General features: G+C 36.7%; 1 long non-coding RNA gene across 3 annotated transcripts in view; it reads right to left on the bottom strand.

Annotated features, from left to right (window-relative positions):
• LOC140629523 (uncharacterized) overlaps window positions 1–20,634 on the bottom strand; it is a 39,800-nt gene that overhangs the window by 9,345 nt on the left and 9,821 nt on the right. For 2 of the 3 annotated variants that reach the window (XR_012027383.1, XR_012027381.1), the window contains exon 3: window positions 3,404–3,543. This is a non-coding gene — a long non-coding RNA (uncharacterized lncRNA). Of the gene's footprint in view, window positions 1–639; window positions 750–3,403; window positions 3,544–20,634 lie in introns of those variants that run through there. The other variant, XR_012027382.1, reaches the window with a different exon arrangement.

The following is a 20,634-nucleotide window of genomic DNA, read 5'->3' as shown; positions in this document are numbered from 1 at the left end:
TGAATGAGAGGAAACAGAATCAAGCTTTTAAAAAACACGATACAAGTGCCATTCTCAGATTGTGTTTGGCTTCCAGAACCTGGATAACAATTACACTGTGGCAGACTATAAGTGCTATCAATCTCAACTCTATTTCAAGTTTAAACTTTCAGCCAAACATGGCAAAGCATAAATGTAATTGCTTTCCAAGCCTTAAACCTTATCGGGTTGAAATGAGAAAGGGGACAAAAAGTCTTTAATTTTGTTTTATATACACTAGGAGGAAAATAGAAATCTTTCATCTGAAATCATTCTGACATTTTGACAATGTATAAAGTGAGGTCTTCAGATGCATGATTGGAGTCCTTTTCAGTAAATTGAAGGTTTACACATGTTCAAATGGCCGAGAGTCTCAGCAATTCTCTTGGTCACTTGGATTTTCATTGTACTCTGATGACCAGAAACCAAGCTTTCCACTATGCTTAAAGAACTTAGGCAGCTGAATTTCCTTGAAATTTCTAGATGTCTTTTCTTTTTCTTTTCTTTTCTTTTCTTTTCTTTTTTTCTTTTCTTTTCTTTCTTTTCTCTTCCTTTTCTTTTCTTTTCTTTTTTTCCTTTTCTTTCTTTTCTTTTCTTTTCTTTTTCTTTTTTTCTTTTCTTTTCTTTTTTCTTTTTTAACACCAACTACAACAGAAGCTTTTCACAGCCATTCTAACCTCTTTATTTGGACCTGCCTGGGGGAGAAGCTTTACATCTTGAGAATGTCTAGTCTGGGTTTGAGCAAGAAGGAAGAAAAAGATAAATCAGAACAGGATGCTACCCATTCCTTAGGTGAAGAAGACTCTCAGATTTAAAAAATAACAACAGCAATAACAACTTAATATTGCAGACCATGGGGCATCTGGGTGGCTCAGTGGTTGAGCATCTGCCTCTAGCTCAGGTCCTGGGATCGAGTCCTACATTGGGCTCCTCACAGGGAGCCCACTCCCCCTTCTGCCTATGTCTCTGCTTCTCTCTCTGTGTGTCTCTCATGAATAAATAAATAGCATCTTCAAAAAAAATTTGCAGAACACAATAGTTTAAAGCCAATATTTTAAATAAAGCTTTTTCATTATATTTATTTTCCTGCCCTACAACATTGTATAGCTGTTGTATAGCCATGTTTTTTGTTTTCATTTTGTTTCTTCCTATGATTTCTTCCTCTACTTTAATTGTTAAGAATTTCCATGTCAGGGAAAACCACCCAGGCCTTGGAAATAGGTGAGTAGTTTTCACTGATTTGCCATTGAATTTGGCTATATCACAACTTTGAACTTTGAATGTAAATGTTTCCTGTTCGCTGCAATGTAAATTATTTTTGTTTATTTGAGAATATACATTTCTGTGGGTCAAATTCTCATTGGAACTACTTGTAACATCTTACTGGATTCCTCATTAATTAATAAGTTGAATAAAATATTTGATATGTGTTTACTGAATGTAAGTCACAGTTCTGAGTTTTGGAAAACATTTGTACTTTGACAGTTGTCACTCATGGAGGCTCCGTATGTCTCGAAGATTAGAAGTTATTTTATAAGCAGTCCATTCCAAGACATATAAATCATACAAAATTGAACTTCTTACTCATAGTTGGGACTCAGAAATTCTAGTCCTTCAAGAAAATAGTAGTCTAACAGAGGTTATATTTGGAAGCCATGCAAATCTCAATTTCACGTCTCTAGGGAAAATGCAAAAGGGAAGGGAATGCCTTCCTAATGCACAGCTAGACTTAAATACCATCTATTTTTCTTTTTTTTTTAAGATTTTTTTCACCCATTCATTTGAGAGAGAGAGAAAAAAACACAAGTGGGGGGTGGGGAGAGGCAAAGGGAAAGGGAAAAACAGACTCCCTGCTGAGCAGGGAGCCTGATGCAAGGCTCTATCCCAGGACCCCAGGATCATGATCTGAGCCAAAGGCAGACACTTAAATGACTGAGCCACCCAGGTGCCCCTCTTCTATTTTTCTATGTCTGCTACAAGAGTAAGATATCTGCCCCGTATTCCAGAATGGGGACCCCTGCTAATATACTCAATACTAAGAATGTATGGAAGTTGCAAGAAACCACCACTGATTCCTCCTCACCATGGATCAATATGCATGCTGCCGAGAACACCAAGTCCCATCATACCTGCGAAAGGCATTGTGTCCTGGAATTTGCATTGAGACTTCCCACTGGGAATGGTGAGTTACTTTGTACCTCTAGATGAGAGGGAACTACTCAATCTCCACTGGGACCCCATTGTCCTGCCACAAGCTGGACCTATTGAAATGCACTATATCAGGAATAGAACATGCACCATTGAAAGAGAAGAGAAGGTAGAAGGGTTCTGGACTGAATATCTGGCTCCAAGTCCATCTCCTCACATCTGACATTGCTGCTTCCTGCAGCCAACATGCAACATGTATGGTATTTACAACCCAGTCAAGTTCCTAGAGTTGCCAACCACCCTCTCCTTGAGACTAGATGGGCATATTCTCTTTTCTTCTGCTAAGGTTGCTGCTGTCTTTATTCCTTCCATTGACTTGGTGGACATTATAGCACACATAGAAGCCATTACCAAATTCACCCAACAAGTCTTAAATAATAGTTGACAAAGTCTGTCCTTACTGAACTCTGAAATATCTCTAATGGGAAAAGTTGTCCTTCAAAATAGAAGAGCCTTGGACATTATTGCTTCTCAAAAAGTTACCTGTGCCAGTATCCAATGGTGTATATTCATACCTGATAAGTTCACTACTGTATCATCTTTAGTAAATCACATGAGGTTGCGAGTGAATGCCCTGAGGGATCTGACCCCCAGCCTAGGGGGCTTAATAAATCAGTGGTTTGGATTATGGAGCTCTTGGAGGAAAAAAAAATTGGTACTTATTTTGAATCATTACGAGAATCATTCTCGTAAGCCGTGTTTTCTTTTGCATGTGTCTCTAATGTTACTGTGGCGTCTGCCGCAATGCAGCCAGACGGCCACCAAATGAGCCACCCCCATGCTGACAAAACTGCTTGCTGATTGCTCAGGGCACATTGTGGAAATGGGATGCTGCATAAGAGATTCTAGGAGCCAGTCACCAGGAGTGTTGAAGGAGGTCATGGAGAGGACATGACCACATGTGACCCAGGAGCTGGGCTTGGGCCACTGGAGGTTCCTCACCCCTCCCTGTCCTTGAAATGTACAATGTATATTCCACCCTCTGGGATGACAGTGGGAACCGGTTCCAAGGACACAGCCTTGAGAAAGATGGTATGCATGATGGAGCCTCTTTAAGGCCTTTGTAGAAACACTGAAGATTATGGTGTTGGGTGTGGAGATCTACTCCTTTGGCAGCACCAGAGACAAGTCTCATAAGTCAACTCCCCTTTGCTTCTTGAACCCACCACCTGCCCACCTGGAGTGGCCTGTCTGTGTTTCCCATCTCTCCTGGCTCTCCGTGTGTGGGGCCAGTTTGTGAATCAACACTATGTCTTCTTGCCTCTTCCTCTTTCTTCTTCTCCTCTTCCTCCTCCTCCTCCTTCTCTGGGTTCAAGCCTGAGGAATGGTAGCAGGACAGTTTAGAATTCAAGAACCAGATCCAGGATCCCACGTTCTAGGCCCAACTTGCAAACTTAGAAGCTGTGAGCCTTTAAAAAAGCTGCTTCATCATCCTCTGCCTCAGTTTCCTCTTTGGTAAAAAGGGGATTGTCATCATCATCATAATCGTTGTCCTGTCAGGAGGATTTAATCAGCTGATAAACCTAAGTGCACTTTGATTGTGCACTTGATCTATTGAATTTTGAGGGGGAGCTATGGCTTAAGGCCCTTCTACTAATAAGAACAGATGGGAATATATTTTTTTAGAGATTTTTATTTATTTATTTGGCAGAGAGAAAGGGAGAGAAGCACAAGCTGAGGGAGTGGCAGGCAGAGGAAGAGGGAGAAGCTGATGTGGGGCTTGATCCCAAGACCCCAGGATCATGACCCAAGCCAAAGGCAGATGCTTCACCCACTGAGCCACACAGACACCCCTGGACAGGAATATATTTATTTAAATTACCTTCTAATGTTAAATCTCTGAATATCTGACTTTATGAGGCATCTTCCACATTCATCAATATTATTACTGACTCCAGAATAAAATTTTGGAAGATTTTCTCCTTATCTTTGGCTCTTCTTGAGTCTTGCACTCTGGCTTTGGTTCTTTAATTTATATTTAAAATAAAGTTTTAGTCATGTTAGTCCCTCTCATTTCAAATGTTCACTATTAACTTCTCTGGGAGTACTTTGCTATTTTTCCACTTTTTTCACTGTGCTCCCAGAAACCTTTGCACTTTCTTGACTCAAGCAGATATCACCTTTGTTACCATTGTTTTGCTGCATCCTCAATACATTTTATCCTTGTTTGCTAGGGTGGGGACTTTGGTTGCTCATCTTTTTGTCCTTGTGAGGCCTTAACAAAAATATCTGGCATGTTGCGTGTACTAAATACACGTTAGCAGATTGGATACATAGAGGAAAAAGTGGATAAAAGTGTTGTTGAATCAGTATGATTTTTGTTCTTTATCGCCTATGAAAATTCCAACCTGGGTTACCTGAGTGGCTCAGTGGTTTAGCACCACCTTCAGCCCAGGGCATGATCCTGGACACCTGGGATCAAGTCCCACATCCGGCTTCCTAAGTGGAGCCTGCTTCTCTCTCTGCCTATGTCTCTGCCTCTCTCTCTGTATTTTTTCATGAATGAATAAATAAGATCTGAAAGAAGAAAGAAAGAAAGAAAGAAAGAAAGAAAGAAAGAAAGAAAGAAAGAAAGAAAGAAAGAAAGAAAGAAAAAGAAAAGAAAAGGAAGTTCCACTCTTTCTATCCTCTCTTTGATGTCTTGTTAGAGTTTCACCTGGTGAATGAAGCCCTCCTTGATTATCCCAGACTTGGGAATATTTTTTTTTTCCCTAAAAATTGCTCCAGGATTAGAATCCTACTACTACTACTGCTGCTGCTACTACTACTACTACTACTACTACTACCACTACTACTTATTCCCCTTCTCCTCCTTCTTCCTCTCTTCATCTTTTATTATTGTTATTATAATTATTATTTAATAATTATCTTTTTTGAATTGCTACAAAGTCTTGGGGTAAGGACAATGTAATACAATCTGGTATCACCTTCAGGTCCTCACACAGCATTAGATTCATGTTAGATGCCTAGTACATTCAAGATTAGTGAAGGCTGCTGTGCTTTTCCCAAAAATTCACTGGGGGCAAGGAGCCCCCCTGAAACTGAGAAGGCAAGAACCCAAAGACCCTCCAGGGAGTCTGTGGTTGAATGAACCTGTTTGGGCTTCAGAACAGACAAATGAGCGGCTGGCCAGCTCTACTCCCATTCTGAGTTTCCAAGTTGTATGCAACAAGGACTATAAATAACTAAATTCTTAGAAAAGACAGAGGAAGAGGGACAGGAAAACACTGCCGAAGCAGGGGAAGCAGGGACATACAGGCGCTGAGAGCAGCTCAAAACAGAGCCTTGAGACATAACGCAGGTGCCTTGAAACAAGTGACTGTGGATGGAAACAGATGTGTACCAAGCCTCGCTGAGTAAGAAAGAGAAAGTGCCCTTGGGCTGTAGTAACTCTCGTTTTGCAGGATTGTCGCACTTTTGAAAAGCCTTTGAACAAGTATACCTAAATGGCGTAAAAACAAAATGACACCCAGGGATAAAGGTTGGGAAGCATCTGGCAGCAGCTTCAAGTTCTGCTAGCCGGGCCTCTTTTCCTTCCTTGGGTTTTGATTGTTTTGCTTTCAACCAAGGAATAAGAAAGAATAGCAGGCAAGTTTCCAGGGTTTGGAAAATTGTAGGACACCCCCATTACTATTAATTGCAATATACTTTCTACATTCCTTTTTTAAGAGAAGTGTTGGATTAGGAAATGTACAGGCTCATCAACCAAAGACAGAATGCTGGCTACTATTCGGACCTCACAGGAGATTTTTGGAAAAAAAAAACCTGGAATGGTGAATGGAAAAAGGACAATCTAAGAGCAAGGCCCACCATTGAAAAGCAATCCGCAGGCACGTTTGATTCTGAAATCCCATCTCAGGTCTTTAAACTTGGAAAAAAATGTGTTTTCTTTAACTCTTGGACTGTGTCAATCATTTGTAAGACATCAGAAATTAATTAACCTTTATATTTTCAGATTTTTCTGAAATTATGAGAAGAGAACTGAATAAAATAACAACAGTCCTGATATCTGGCAGAGGATAAAACGTGGCTTTAAGAACCTTAAGATCCTTTTAAAAAAAATGCCGACATTAAAACAAAAGCTAGATGAGGGTCGAGACACGATCTCTCAGAGATAAACAATTTCATGGATTTGATTGCTCTACTGTTCATCATTTTCTGGAGTTGTGCTTATAATGTAATGATACCATGATAGCGTAAAACCATGTCAGCTTTGCAACAAGATATGATTTTAAGTTAAAAATGAAATTGTTTCATGTTTTGGTTCTTCATTTGGCACAAATGGCACTGTACCTAAATTCAAAGGACTGATTTCATGTTTCAGTATATTTATCACTCAGTACCCATTGGTGCTACTGTTATGTAATTGGAGTAGACTTGTAGACAAGCATTCCTTCCAACCATTATAAGATTTCTTATGCAATGATGCTGAGTTGGTTAGAAATGTAAAGTTTCAACATCATCACCATCACGATTATAATTACTTTCTTTCAAAAGTTAAGAGCAGCTCAATATGAAAAGAACATTCATGAAATAACTCTGAGAAAGCTGAAGTCGTTGCTTTGGGTCCCACTTTGGATGTTTCTTATTTGAGATGCTGGCTGTAAAGGTATATTTTTCGGTTGTTATTATTTCTGTTTATTCCTTTGCAATTTCATATACAGGAAGGCTGAGGTCCAGTGACCTCTTCACCTACTCTTAAAATAGCTTCTTTATATTGCTTTCAAAGTAAGAAGTAATAAGACTAACATAATGGGAAAAAGGATGTGCTGTGGGGCCAGACAAACCTGGAAGCAAAGCCTAGCTCTGTCTTTTAACAACTGTATCACCTCTCTGAACCCTTTGTTTGTTCATCCATGAAATTAAGATATTAGGACTGACCCTGCCTCTGATGTTTCAAGGATTTAAAACAATGTAGGTAGGTCTTTAGTAAATATTGGCTAGTGTGAAACAGTATCTCATTTGTTTTGCTCTAACAGTTGACAGATTAGGTAGGTCTACTGTCCCAGATGACTCCTTTATGACTATGCCCTATTTAGAGCCTCCTTGCAGATAAAGTCATGAAACATTATTTTCTTACAGATGGATTTCCTCTAGAGATGTATGGATATGCCTTCCTACACACTGGTACCTTCAACTGCTGATGGAAGGAAAGGTCAGTCTCATTTTATTAAAACAATAAAAATAATGTAATTTAGAAACAATTTGTGCTTTCTTCCACCTCTCTCTCCCCAGAAGAGATGAAAACTTTGCCAAACTGGTGGTATCATTCACAAATCATGATTGTGGGATGGAGAGAGCTCTCCAGAAGACATTTTCCAAACAGTGGAATTGCTTGTATTATTTTCAAAATGAAACACAAGATCTGCACTATTCTAGCAAATTTATTTTTGGATAGAAATATTTAACCCATTAATTGAATGGATAGTATTGACCTTTGCATAAACCTGATGAAAAATTATGCTGCGTGCTTGAATTCTCATGTAGAAAATGAGGCAAAGGGATCATTTAAATCTAACCTTGCATTGTACGTGAGCAAACTTCAGTAAGAAGAACTATGTGTATCTAAAGTAATATAATGTAATGCATTTTATAGCATATACTATGTGGATCTTAAAAAATGAAAGTATTGAGAATTGCCCAACAACTATAAATACTTGTAGGATTATCTCAAAGAAATAGCAACATTCCCCCCTGCCTCAATTTAACGATAAGAAGTTAATTGGCGGCAGATGTCACCCTCAACAAGCATAACTGATTTGTTTTTTTTTTTATTTGACTTTTAATGATTCAAATAAGAATGAAAGTACAATTGTCTCTCTTTAATTCACATTGCTCTGAAATGTTCATAGACAGGTATATTGCCATTGTAACGCAGTTAATTCAAGTGTTTGTTTTTTGTTCTATTACCATACTGTTTTGATTACTATAGTTTTATACTGTATCTTGAAATCTGGCATTGTGATAACTCCAGCTTTGTTCTTCTTTCTCAAGATTGCTTTGGCTAATAGGGGTCTTTTGTGGTTCCATACAAGTTTCAGTATTATATGCTCTCATTCTGTGAAAAATGCTATTGACATTTTGATAGGGATTGTTTCTAACCTGTAGATCGCTTTGGGCAGTATGAACACTTAACAATATTAATTCTTCCATTTCACGAGCATGGGATAGCTTACTATTTGTGCTGCTTTCAATTTCTTTTATCAATGTTTTATAATTTCAAGAGTAAGTATTTCAGCTCCTTGGTGAAGTCTGTTCCTAGATATTTTATTCTTTTTGGTGCATTTGTGAATGGAATTGTTTTAGTAATTTCTCACTCTGCTACTTTGTTATTAGTGTATAGAAACATAACTGATTTCTGAGTATTAACTTTTTATCCTCCAACTTTACTGAATTCACTTGGAACTTCTAATTTTTTGGTTGAGTCTGTGGGGTTTTCTATGTATAGTATCATGCCTTCTGCACATAAGTGACAGTGTAATTCTTAGAACTGGTATAGCCTATTGAATGCCCCCCACAAACTAAGATCACAGCTGGAAAAAATTAGAAGCAACTTAATTGCAGGGAGATGCCTGGAAATACTTGAAGTGAAATGGGTTCATAAACAAAAGAGGTAAATTATTTTATTGGGTAAACAAAAAGTGTCTTTGAAACCTATGTTGCCAAAAAACCATAAGTTCGTTTACCTATTCATTTTGCTTAACATAGGTTTTTTTTTTTTTAATGATAAGTAATTTGAAGGCCTGAAGCAGACATGCTATTTAACTATTTTTTAAATGTGGTCCAGAAAAGGAGAAATCAAATGATGATTGTATCATGGTTAAATGAAAAACATGCATAAAAGAAAGGTAGTGGAGGAGAAGAGTAAGTTCACTAGAGCATACAATTTATTTGAATATGTCTTTCTGAGTTTATGACTTTATGAATGGTGCAAATGGGAAAGATTACCATTTGAAGTGTCCATGCTAGTTCTCAGTATAAAGGAACCTGTTCCATAAGAGACTCTTCTCTTGTATACAGATTTGTATGTTCTTTCTTATTAGGTCACAATATGTTGTGCTTTAGTATGGCTGATGCTCTTACTGTGTGTACAAAATACACGGTACAAAAATCTAAACCTTCACTTTGAACCTGATTCTCTCTGTTGTCTCAGGTTTAGCATTAAGACTCCTTGGCATAAATCTTCAAAATGGAAATAATCATGTATCCATAAGACCTAGGGCCTATTCAAAAGAAAAATGATACTCTTTAGTGCCACAGACCAGGACCATCACTGAGAAAGCAATCCCCGTCACTGCTTCAAATGTTTCCTTTTTTAATAAATTATGTTTTTCCTTCATAACATTTGGATGTGTTTTTCATTTTGCTCTATGGACACTAATATTTTATAAGTTTTTTCCCACTTCTAAATTCTGGACACATGATCATCATTCTTCTTGACTACTGAGGACATTTTCTTGAAGCCATTTATAGATACAAACACTTCCTCCCAGACTTCATATAGACTTCACTCCATGATAATAATGTCTTTTGAGCAATTGAATGCAAGGACTCCTAGATGTAATGTGGAAGGCAGAAAGGAAATTCACCGTGGATGGAAAAGAAAATGAACCACCAGAGACAAGATAAATGCGTACAATAAATATAATATTGTACCCCAGGGGATGAGAGAGTCACTGTACCTAATGGCTACAGAATATGGTTAAGCCATAAAGATAACATAAAATAAAATAGTACACTATTCCCAGTTGCCACTCTTCCAAATGTTGCCATAAACCTAGCAGTACCACCGGAAAAATTAACAGACATTTCCATGATGCATGGACCACCAACGAGGCTCAAAGAGATATGACTCAATTGTAGTTTTCTGGTTTATCTTTTAAAAGCAGTTTGCATAGGAATGTAAAGTAAAGACCAGCTTCAATTTCCAAAAGAAACCTAAACTGTACATAATTTATAAATTCACATAAAGGGGTGTGTATATACCACTATTAAGGCCCAGGTTGGCATTATTAAGGAATTATACAATTATGAAGAAATAATTATAAGTAATGAGTAATTATTGAGGCTGTTATTAAGGAATAATGACAAAATTCATGAATCTTAGGGATAATTACCTATTTTAAAGAAATTATAGTTTCCAAATATAATGTATATATTATTTTTTAAACTTTTAGAATTATGAAATACAATGAACAAATAGTGCATAAACATAAAATAGTGTCTTATTCAGCTGAATGAAGTGTAATAAAAAAAACACCTGGGTTTTTTATGCCTAAGTCAAGAAACAGAATGTTGATACATCCCAGAAGCTCTTCTCTATCATAGACTGCTCCCTTTCCCCTAGTGACAACTACTTTTCCAAATTTTTTATAGCTTTATGGAGGTATAATTGTCTGCACATATTTAAAGTCTGCAATGTGATAAATTTTGCTTTATTTAGATGCTTGTAAATCAGTTATCATAATAGAGTCACTGAGCATATGTGTTAGCCCCTCAAATTTTCCTGTACCCCTTTACAATTCTTCTTTACATTTTCTATTGCACGCCCATCCCTAGGTATCCAATCTTTTTTTTTTCTGTTCCTATATTTTAGTTTGAATTTTCCTATAATTTTCCAGAGATGGAATCATACAGTTGTATTCTTTGTCTTTCTGCTTTTCCTCTGCACATTTGTTTTGAGACTCAGCCATCTTGTGATGTTTATTAATAACTCATTGTTTTGTATTACTAATAGCCCATGATATATATAATGTTAAGATATAATAGTATGTAATTATATAATATAGAAATAATAATATTACTTATATTGTATATATTATTTTATAACAATATATTATAATAGAACATTATGTATAGAAAACAATTATTTTATCCACTTTCCTGTTGATGGACAAATACATTTTTGTCAGTCTGGTATCCTTTCACATACAGGAGCATCAACCTTCTGTGAACATTCCTGTACATGTTTTTATATGGGTACATGCTTTCCCTTAAAATACCAAGGAGTAGAATGGCTGGGTTATACTGTAGATTTATTTTTAAATGTTTAGATAACTGCCAAATGATTTTTCCAAAGTGGTTCTATCTGTTTACATTCCCACCAGCAGTACATGAGAGTTTCAATTATTCCACATCTTTGTCAAAACTACGTATGGTCTGTCTTTGAATTTTAGCAATTCTATTTAGTAGGAAGTGATATTCCATTGTGTTTTTAAAATTCATTTTCTAAATGACTAATAATGTTGAGCCAATTTTCATGTGTCTATTCCTCATCTGTGTATCTTCTTTGGTAAGGTGCTTGCTAAATTCTTTATTCTTAAAAAAAAATCCATTGTTTGCTTTTGCATTTTCAAGTTCTAAAAATTCTTTATATACAAGTCTCTTATCAGATATATTATTTGCAAAAATCTTCTGCTAATCTATGGTCATGCTATCCCCTTCACAATGTCTTATGAAGAACAGAGATTTTTAATTTTGATAAAATATGATTTATCAATTTTTGTGGTTCATGCTTTCTGGGTTGAGTCTAAGGAATTTTTACACAGCCAATTTTAACAAGCCATTTTTCCCCTTAAGTATTCTTTAAGAAATGCTATAGCTTTACATTTTACATTTAGGTCCATGATCCACTTTCTGTTTATTTTTGTATATGGCACAAGCATGGCTCAAAGTTCCTTTTTTTTCCATATAGGTATCCAATTGTTCCAACAGTATTTATAGAGAATTTTAAATAGCCTTCGCTCAATAACTTCTAAAATAACTAGAGAGACAATTAGTAAACATATAGAGACTATGTAGATAATATACTTTAAATCAAAATAAAATAGTGTGGGTGACAGAGAATTGTGATTTTTAGCATTTTAGAAGTGAAAAAGAGATAGACTAGGAAATTTTATTCTTTGTTTCCTTTCCAACAGCTCTGGGCCCATTGGAAATCTGTCTTCCTCCCTAGTGTAATGCCTAGGAAATTATTCTGTCTCAATATCCTGAGTGCCCAATTGCCTATTATCAGTATGATGAAGGTTTTGGATTCTTGGAAACAGTCAAATGCAATATTTCACTATGTAATTAATTTCTGGTGGGAGTTTTCCACCAGATGTTGACAATGTTTCTATTATGCATTCAGAATATTTGGGATAAAAATGAAAATTTTCTCCCAATCAAGAAAAATTATATATATATATATAGAAAGAGAGAATTATGAATTTTATATATATAATAAATTTATGTATATATATACATTTTATATATATATATATATATATATATATATATATATATATATATATATAATGATGAACATCATAGATTATGAGGACCAGTAGTTTAGCTGGGAACAAATACTGTATCAGGCAAAATTCAGATTCTAGGCTATTTATGATGACCCAAGATGCCAATGATGACATTAATAAATTACCTTTGGAAGAATATCATTAATAACTATTTTAAGCCTTTATGTGTCTAGAACTGTAATTTTTTTTTTAAAGATTTTATTTATTTATTCATGATAGTCACAGAGAGAGAGAGAGAGAGGCAGAGACACAGGCAGAGGGAGAAGCAGGCTCCATGCACCGGGAGCCCGACGTGGGATTCGATCCCGGGTCTCCAGGATCGCGCCCTGGGCCAAAGGCAGGCGCCAAACCGCTGCGCCACCCAGGGATCCCCAAGAACTGTAATTTTTTTATGTTTCAAATGCTTCATCTAGAAAGCAGTGAGGTTAAAATTGAATATAATGTGCAAGGAAAGAGAAGTAGAAAATGTGGCTGTTATCTAACCCTGAAATTCTTTAACCACATTAGGCTAAATAGTTACTTTCCCCTCTTTGAAAATCACATGTTGTTATGTAACAGAAAAGTGTAGGTTTATATCCACTACTTTAGCTTTCCTGAGAGATAAAACTGAAGCCAGAATTGTCAAATACACACATAAACACACACACACACACACACACACACACACACTTAATAAAATAGGTTATAACACAGGCACATTGAAAAGGTAAATCTCTATCTCTTGTTCAACAAGTTCAAAAACTAGGATATAACTGCAAGACATTCACCTTGAAAACCCTGAGAATATAAAGTGTAATCCATGTTGGATGCCATCTCCTATCCAATTAATACTTGTTCCCTATCCTGTTACCATGAAAGCTTCATAACTAGTTCACAAGACGTACCCTTGGGACATCTGGACTTTAATTTTTTTTTAAAGATTTTATTTATTTATTCATGATAGTCACACAGAGAGAGACAGAGAGGCAGAGACACAGGCAGAGGGAGAAGCAGGCTCCATGCGCCGGGAGCCCGACGTGGGATTCGATCCCGGGTCTCCAGGATCGCGCCCCGGGCCAAAGGCAGGCGCCAAACCGCTGCGCCACCCAGGGATCCCACATCTGGACTTTAAAGGTGATGGTTAGCTCCTGTGAAATACAACCCACTATTTATGACCTCACTGATGTTACTGTGTAAATTAACTGGAATATAAATGGCTTGGATTTACCTAATCAAGAAACATCAAAGGGCTTTTCCAACTTTTGCCATTCACGATTGACTGTAATAAAAATCATACTCAAACAAATTCATTTCTTAAAAACATAAAAGGTGAGGGGCACCTGGGCTCAGTGATTGAGTGTCTGCCTTTGGCTCAGGTCATGATCCCGGGGTCCTAGGATGGAGTTCCACATTGGGCTCCCTGTGGGGAGCCTGCTTCTCCCTCTGTCTGTGTCTCCACCTCTCTCTTTGTGTCTCCCATGAATAAATAAATAAAATCTTAAAAAAAAAAAAGAAAAACACAAAAGGTGAAACATTTCCTCTAACACTTAATATTGTATCTGTTATCTGCATTCAGTGGCTTGAACATCTCATACTAAGGAATGATACTCCATAAGAAAATAGTTTTAGAAATAATAACATGTAGAGAAACTAAACTGTTCACTTCCAAACAGAATGTAAATGACTAAGAAGCAATTACGATCTCCTCAGCTTCAAAAAAACTGAAATAGAATATTAATAATGAAAAGAAGTAGAGCTAGGATAAGAGGTTCATTGTTTAATGAGATTGTACTCGCAGTGCTCTGAACAGGGTCCTCAGCATCTCTACTTCCAGATCCAAGCTCTCATTCCTGGCACTCACTCTAGACGCTGGGAGTATCTCCTGCTGACACAGCTGAGTCCCTCTCTAGGATTGTCCTTGGCTGAAGAGAATTTATGTCTCCTCCTTGGGGATGGTCTATGTTCAGTGATTTGTGTCTCTGCATCAGGTCTCACTCCTTTGCCTTGACTTGAGGCATCTTGAAAGGACCATTCCAGTTGCAGAACTTCCCTCTGGATTGGCTAAACCCCGTGATGCATCTGCTTCTCCTTCAGTCCTTCTCTCCTTGCTCCTTATAGGTGATGGGCTTAAGACCTCTCCCAAGGAAATCTTTTGTACATACATCTCCATGTAGGGGTCTGTTTTTGGTGGGGAGCCTGACTTACAGAGAGTCAGTTTCTCTCTCTGAGCAGAGAAAACAGCACTTTTCTCATGAATAAACTTGGCTCACTTTCCTTCCAGGATCACCAGGAGCATTTTTGTCACACAACATTAGTCTTAATTAGTACACAAAAATTCTATTTGCAATCATTTTCTACATCATACTTCCATTCAGCTTTTAGAATCATGAGGAATTTCATGAGCACAAGTGAAACCAGGAGACTCAGTAAATCACGTTGGTTAATAGTGGAAAGAGAAAGTAGAGAAATTAGAACTGGTGATTTCGGTGTTTGTGTAATTATAGAATTACTGTTTTGTTATTGGGCTACATTCAAAACACTTTCTCTTATTTTTCTTCTTACTAATCTTTCATGGATCTGAATTTTATATAAACTACAAATAATGTGGAGATGGTATCTATCAATTTTAAAAGGGCATACTTCCCTAATATAATTTTCTAGAGATTAGAAAAAGGTGTATATTGATGCTTTTGAGTTAGAGAAATCACTAAGAAAAAAAGAAGCAAATTTTAATTTTCCAAGTTTAATTTTGATCATTTCCATTAGCACCAACAATATATGTAGCAACATTAAATCATCAAAGCAATCCTAGTATTTTTTTGCATAAAATCAGTAATATTTTAAACATTTCAAATCACCACCAGAGGAAAAAGAAAAGTAAGTCATCCATTGGCACAAGCTCTATGCAAATGTTATATATACTCATGTTTTTAAATTGAACATATACTTATTTTAAATTAAAGCATCTGAGAATCATAGGGCCTGAAATATGAAATATACTGGTTAAATACAGTGGTATATTGGAGCTGACTTGCACTGGCTCATGAAAACCAATTGTGAGCATCTCTTTCCAACTTCGCCTTCAGTGATAGCACGTTTGTAGCTTAAAATGGACCATTGTGATAGTATTTACGTATAAGAAATCTGTAAAAAAATACACATTAGGGCTTTAATTATATTTTTTCTGGTTGTTAAACTCTTACCAGGACTCCACAATCTGTAGACCAGATGATGGGCTCCAAATTAAAATATCCAAAAATAAAAATGGAAAATACTTCAAATAATTTATAAGTATTAATTAAAGAAGAAAGTAGGAGATCAGGGGTTTTCCAATGAATTCTTATTTGATTTCTATATTCTGGGGAAAAGATCTGTAGAGTGCCTAATTACTACACTCTCTCTATTTTTTTTAACACATGCGGCAAATCATCATTAAAATGTTATAATTAAGGGGCAGCCCCGGGGGCTCAGTGGTTTAGTGCCACCTTCAGCCCAGGGCCTGATCCTGGGGACCCGAGATCGAGTCCCACGTCGGGCTCCCTGCATGGAGCCTGCTTCTCCCTCTGCCTATCTCTGCCTCTCTCTCTCTCTCTCTCTCTCTGTCTCTTATGAATAAATAAAATCTTTTTAAAAAATGTTATAATTAAGAACTTTTTTATTAATTCAATATTTCAAAGAGTATTTTTTCTCAGAAAAACACATGAGTTTTCTCTAAAGATGAGAAACAGAAGTGCAAGTTTTTGTGAAGATTCAACAGAAAAAAAGGAAGGATTTTACTTTCTGTCTTTACTTGTGATTAGCCAATCCTCCAGCAGTTTATGCTTTATTGGAGGTAAGTTTGACAAGTAGTGTTCAGAGGAGATTATAGCAATGCTTATAATACATTTGACATATGTTATCACAAGGTAACATTTAAAAATACCTCCTTCAGGAATGTCTAGCAAAACTCATTTCATTTATCCTAACATTTCTTTCAGCTCTTGACTATCAGATTAAAAATTACAATTTCGTTGTATGTTTATTTGGCATTAAAAGATCACAAAGCTTTGAAAAGATTTTTGAATTAGGTCTCTATTATGACAAAATGAAAATGATTGAACTAGCACTGGTCCTCGAATCAGGAAGAAGTAATAAGGGAAAAAACATTTATTTTTCTGCCCTTACAAAGAAGTTATAGTACCTAGCTAACAGATGATCAAAAGTAATTGAGCATCAAAAGGATATCTGAAAATAAAAAGGATCTGACATGTTTTATAGGAACCTGAATTCTAATTTTCTTTCCTTTTCCTCTTTTTCTTTCTTTCTTTCTTTCTTTCTTTCTTTCTTTCTTTCTTTCTTTCTTTCTTTCTTTCTTCTTTCTTTCTTCGTCTGAATTGCCTCTGTTTTCTCTGGATACCTTTAATTTGTTTGTTTGGTGTCTTCAGATTGGAAATTCTTATTCAAAATTCTGGTGATCCTCTGGTATAACTCTAGAAAAACCTTTGGAATTCCATAACATACATATAATGTACAAGATGCATATTAGTTAATGGGTTTGCATGTGGGGTGATCAGACTGCAGCTGGCCATTTAGTTAGAAGTCCCTCTGGCAAGTAAATCACACCTCTTAGGTTTTAAAGCAAACAATTCTTTAATCTTCTTGAGATGGGGTTCTACTCCTAGTTGCTAAAATTCCAGGTGGAGGATATGGGAAGGAGTTTGAGAGACTGTATTGGTTTTTGATGCTGCATAGCAAGTTACCATAAACCCAGGGGCTTAAAACACATTTATGATCTCTAAGTTTCTGTAAGTCAGGTGCTGGCATGACTCATCTGGGTCTTCTACTCCAGGTTCTCTTTTGACAGACTGAAATCCAAGGCTGTGGTCTTATCAGAGGCTCCAGTGAGATAGATCTACTCCCAGGATCCCTCACATTGTTGAGAGATTTCTTTTCCTTGTTGTTTCAGAACTGAGGCTCCCATTTCTTTCAACTACTTTGTGTATACTCAGCACTCCACTTTACCTCACCTCTGGGTAGTAGCCATAGTCTGGAGTCTAACTCTTATGAGATTTTTAGGGCCAGTCAAACTCTTAGGCTGCAAATTCTTCCTATCTGCCAAGTCTTTTCCTTTCCTGAATCTGCAGTTTTCTTAAAGTCTGTTGAAATTTCTGAATTGTATTTGAGTTCTCTCTATTTTTTTTTGTTTTTGTAGAGTTTCTCCTTCTTTTATTTATTTTTTCTTTTTTTTTCTCCTTCTTTTAATGTTAATTTTATTGTTATTTTAATGAGGCTGGGGAGGAGAAGAAATCTGCCATATTTAACTTGCTGTTTCTCCTTAAGATTTTGGATTTTTCCTTTCCTTTTTTTTTAAAAAAAAAATCTGTTTATTCATGAAAGACACAGAGAGAGAGGCAGAGACATAGGCACAGAGGGAAGCAGGCTCCCCACAGGGAACCCCATCCAGGCCCTGTGATCAGGGCCTGAGCTAAAGGCAGATGCTCAACCACTGAGCCATCCAGGTGCCCTGGATTTTGCTTTTCCCAATGCTATGCCTGCTCTCTCATATCCACAGTATCTCATGGGAGGATAAAACCAGAGCAGTGTCTCTGTTTTCCCAAATCACATGAAGCATCTTTTCAGAGTTCTTGCATCAGAAAATATAGAAGGAAAATAAAATAGAAAGATTAGCTAATGACAACAGTTAGATACAGGAACTCTTAGGTCCTGGAATAGTCATGGTCAGAGCAGGTATCCCCAGAAAAGATCTGATGGGGAGCCCCAAAGCCTGGAGTGCCCATGGGCCTCAGAGAAACCCACTTTTTAGCCAGAGAAGTAGCCTTGCCCTCTGGCATCCCTTAGGCCACTCATTAATTAGTACACAAGAGGAAGTACCTTGGCATATTTCACAAAGATAGGCTACACAGTCTTTGCAAGTGCAGTACATGCGACAGCAGCAATGTGTGGAACTGTAGCCATCGCAGTTCATTCTGTGTCACCCAGTAGGAGAGGAAGGTCAGGATTGCATTTTCATTGTGTCCATGTGTCTCTCCTTCAAATCACTAAGGACCAAATGCATTACCTCCTAGTGACACATTTTCGCCCCTCAATAAGGCATTAGAATTTGATAAAGGGAATGCAAAATCAAACAAGAGCAAAGAAGAATGCTGTGCAGACTTAGATCTGTTAAGTATAACCAATTTAAAATACTAGAAAATCTGCATCAGGTGTCGGAACGCCCTCCCCCTCCCAAATCAAACCCAGGTCCTAATATTAACTTCTATAACTAAAATCCTGTTGAAGTGGTTATTCCACAGTGAAAAAGTAAGCTACCCCTGAATTTATTCACATTTCCATTCTTTGGGATGGAGATACTGCTTACAGGTTTGTTATGTGAGTATTTCCTAGTTGCTAGCCTTAAGAATTTCCTAATATACAGGGACGCATTCTCATTTTTTGTCTTGAGTTAATTCTAATAGATGCGGCATATGGAAAGTATGCATGTAACGGTGGGAGTGTATGTGTTTCAAGGAAAGTTTTTGAAAATTATCCTAAAAATTTTAATTTTAAAATTAAAATAATTTAATTATTAATTGCTGAATATGCCCGACAACAAGTATGGATGTTTTGGGGGAGGACAAATGAAAGACCTCAAGAACATAATTTGACCAAATTGTTGCTACTGTGATTCAGTTCTCTCCCCTAAACACTAAATATTCCTGACTGTCTCACATAGTTTGGTGACACGGAGCTAAAAAGAACACTATTCTTCTTTTGTAATTAACATGGAGTGGTAGGGACCATACATTATTCTCTTATCACCCAGTGAGTAAATGATACTGGGCCCTTCCAGTGGACCCTGTTTATCCACCTGCAGCAGAAGCCCAAACTGAAATAAGCAATTTGGGCCTCACATTCTCTTCTCTGTTAACTTGACAATGTCCTGTTTTGTATTTGCTGCAAGCCACACCCCGAGACTTCAGAATGCACTTAAAAATAAAAAATAAAACACTTGCCACATCCTTATTCAGCAATTTAGAAATCCTCTAATTATTAATATCATTTTTTCCTATAGAGGGATATTGGCTTCATACAGTGAGCACTAATCTTTGTTTTAGAAAAAAATGCAAGTCTTAGCATTTCTTTAATCTATGTCTTTTAAGGGTAAGCTGTTGAAACTTAGAAAGGAGAGAGAAAAAAAAAAAGGACTGTATCCAGCGATTATTTGGAAAAAAAAAGAATGACCTCAAAAATTTGAACTTAGATGCATGAAAGGAAATACATCATATATATTTTTTTCCTATGGGTGATGACAGGGCTTAAGATGCAAAATGCTATGCTTGCCTGGAAAAGCTACCTATTTAAAAAAAAAATTAGAGTTTAAATGATCTCCTGGGTACTACTATGTTACTCAGGACTGTCGACACAGAGAAATGAGGCATTCCAGTTACTGAAATGTTGAGAAATGGCCCAAACACTGCCAAGTGCATGTCCCCTACCGTGAGCCATTTCTACTTTCCCTGGACACTAGCCCAATTATGGAGTGATAGTCATTCCAATGCCAAATATGGAGACTCAGGATGCCAGGCCAGAAATGTCCCTTGATGTTTTCCCCTGTACTCATTCAAGAGAATGAACATATAATTGTTAACTGTGATAAGATAATACTTCGCTCACTCTTGTAAAAGTGTCTAAAAAAGTCTTCAGATTTTCCAGCAACATTTGGATAGTGATATGTAGTATATGGTGTGTGCCAAACTCAAAGTTACAAAGCCTTATTCTTGGCAACAACTACAAACAATTTCCATTTTACTATGAAAACTAAAAGAACACACAAAGTTACAGTCTTCTTCTCTGGGGTATTTCCAACGTGTTATCCTAGAGTAAGTATGTTCTTCTTTTGAATCATTTTTCCACCAGAATCACAAGTAATGTAAAAGGACAATTAAAATGATTATTCTAGAACATAAAACCCTCACAAAAGAATATTAAAATGTTACTTATTTTCTTTTGGCTGATTATAAAAAATCATTTAGAATGGTACATTTAGAAAGTAAAGTAAAAATATGATAAAATGTCACCCGTAGTTCCTATATCCAGAATTACAAGTAATGTCATTGTTTTTGTGCATGTATTTCCGGATAGATATGTATGCACA

This window comes from Canis lupus, assembly GCF_048164855.1.
Source record: "Canis lupus baileyi chromosome 16 unlocalized genomic scaffold, mCanLup2.hap1 SUPER_16_unloc_1, whole genome shotgun sequence".
NCBI classification, from domain to species: Eukaryota; Metazoa; Chordata; class Mammalia; order Carnivora; family Canidae; genus Canis; species Canis lupus.
This window is presented reverse-complemented; position numbering and strand designations above follow the sequence as displayed.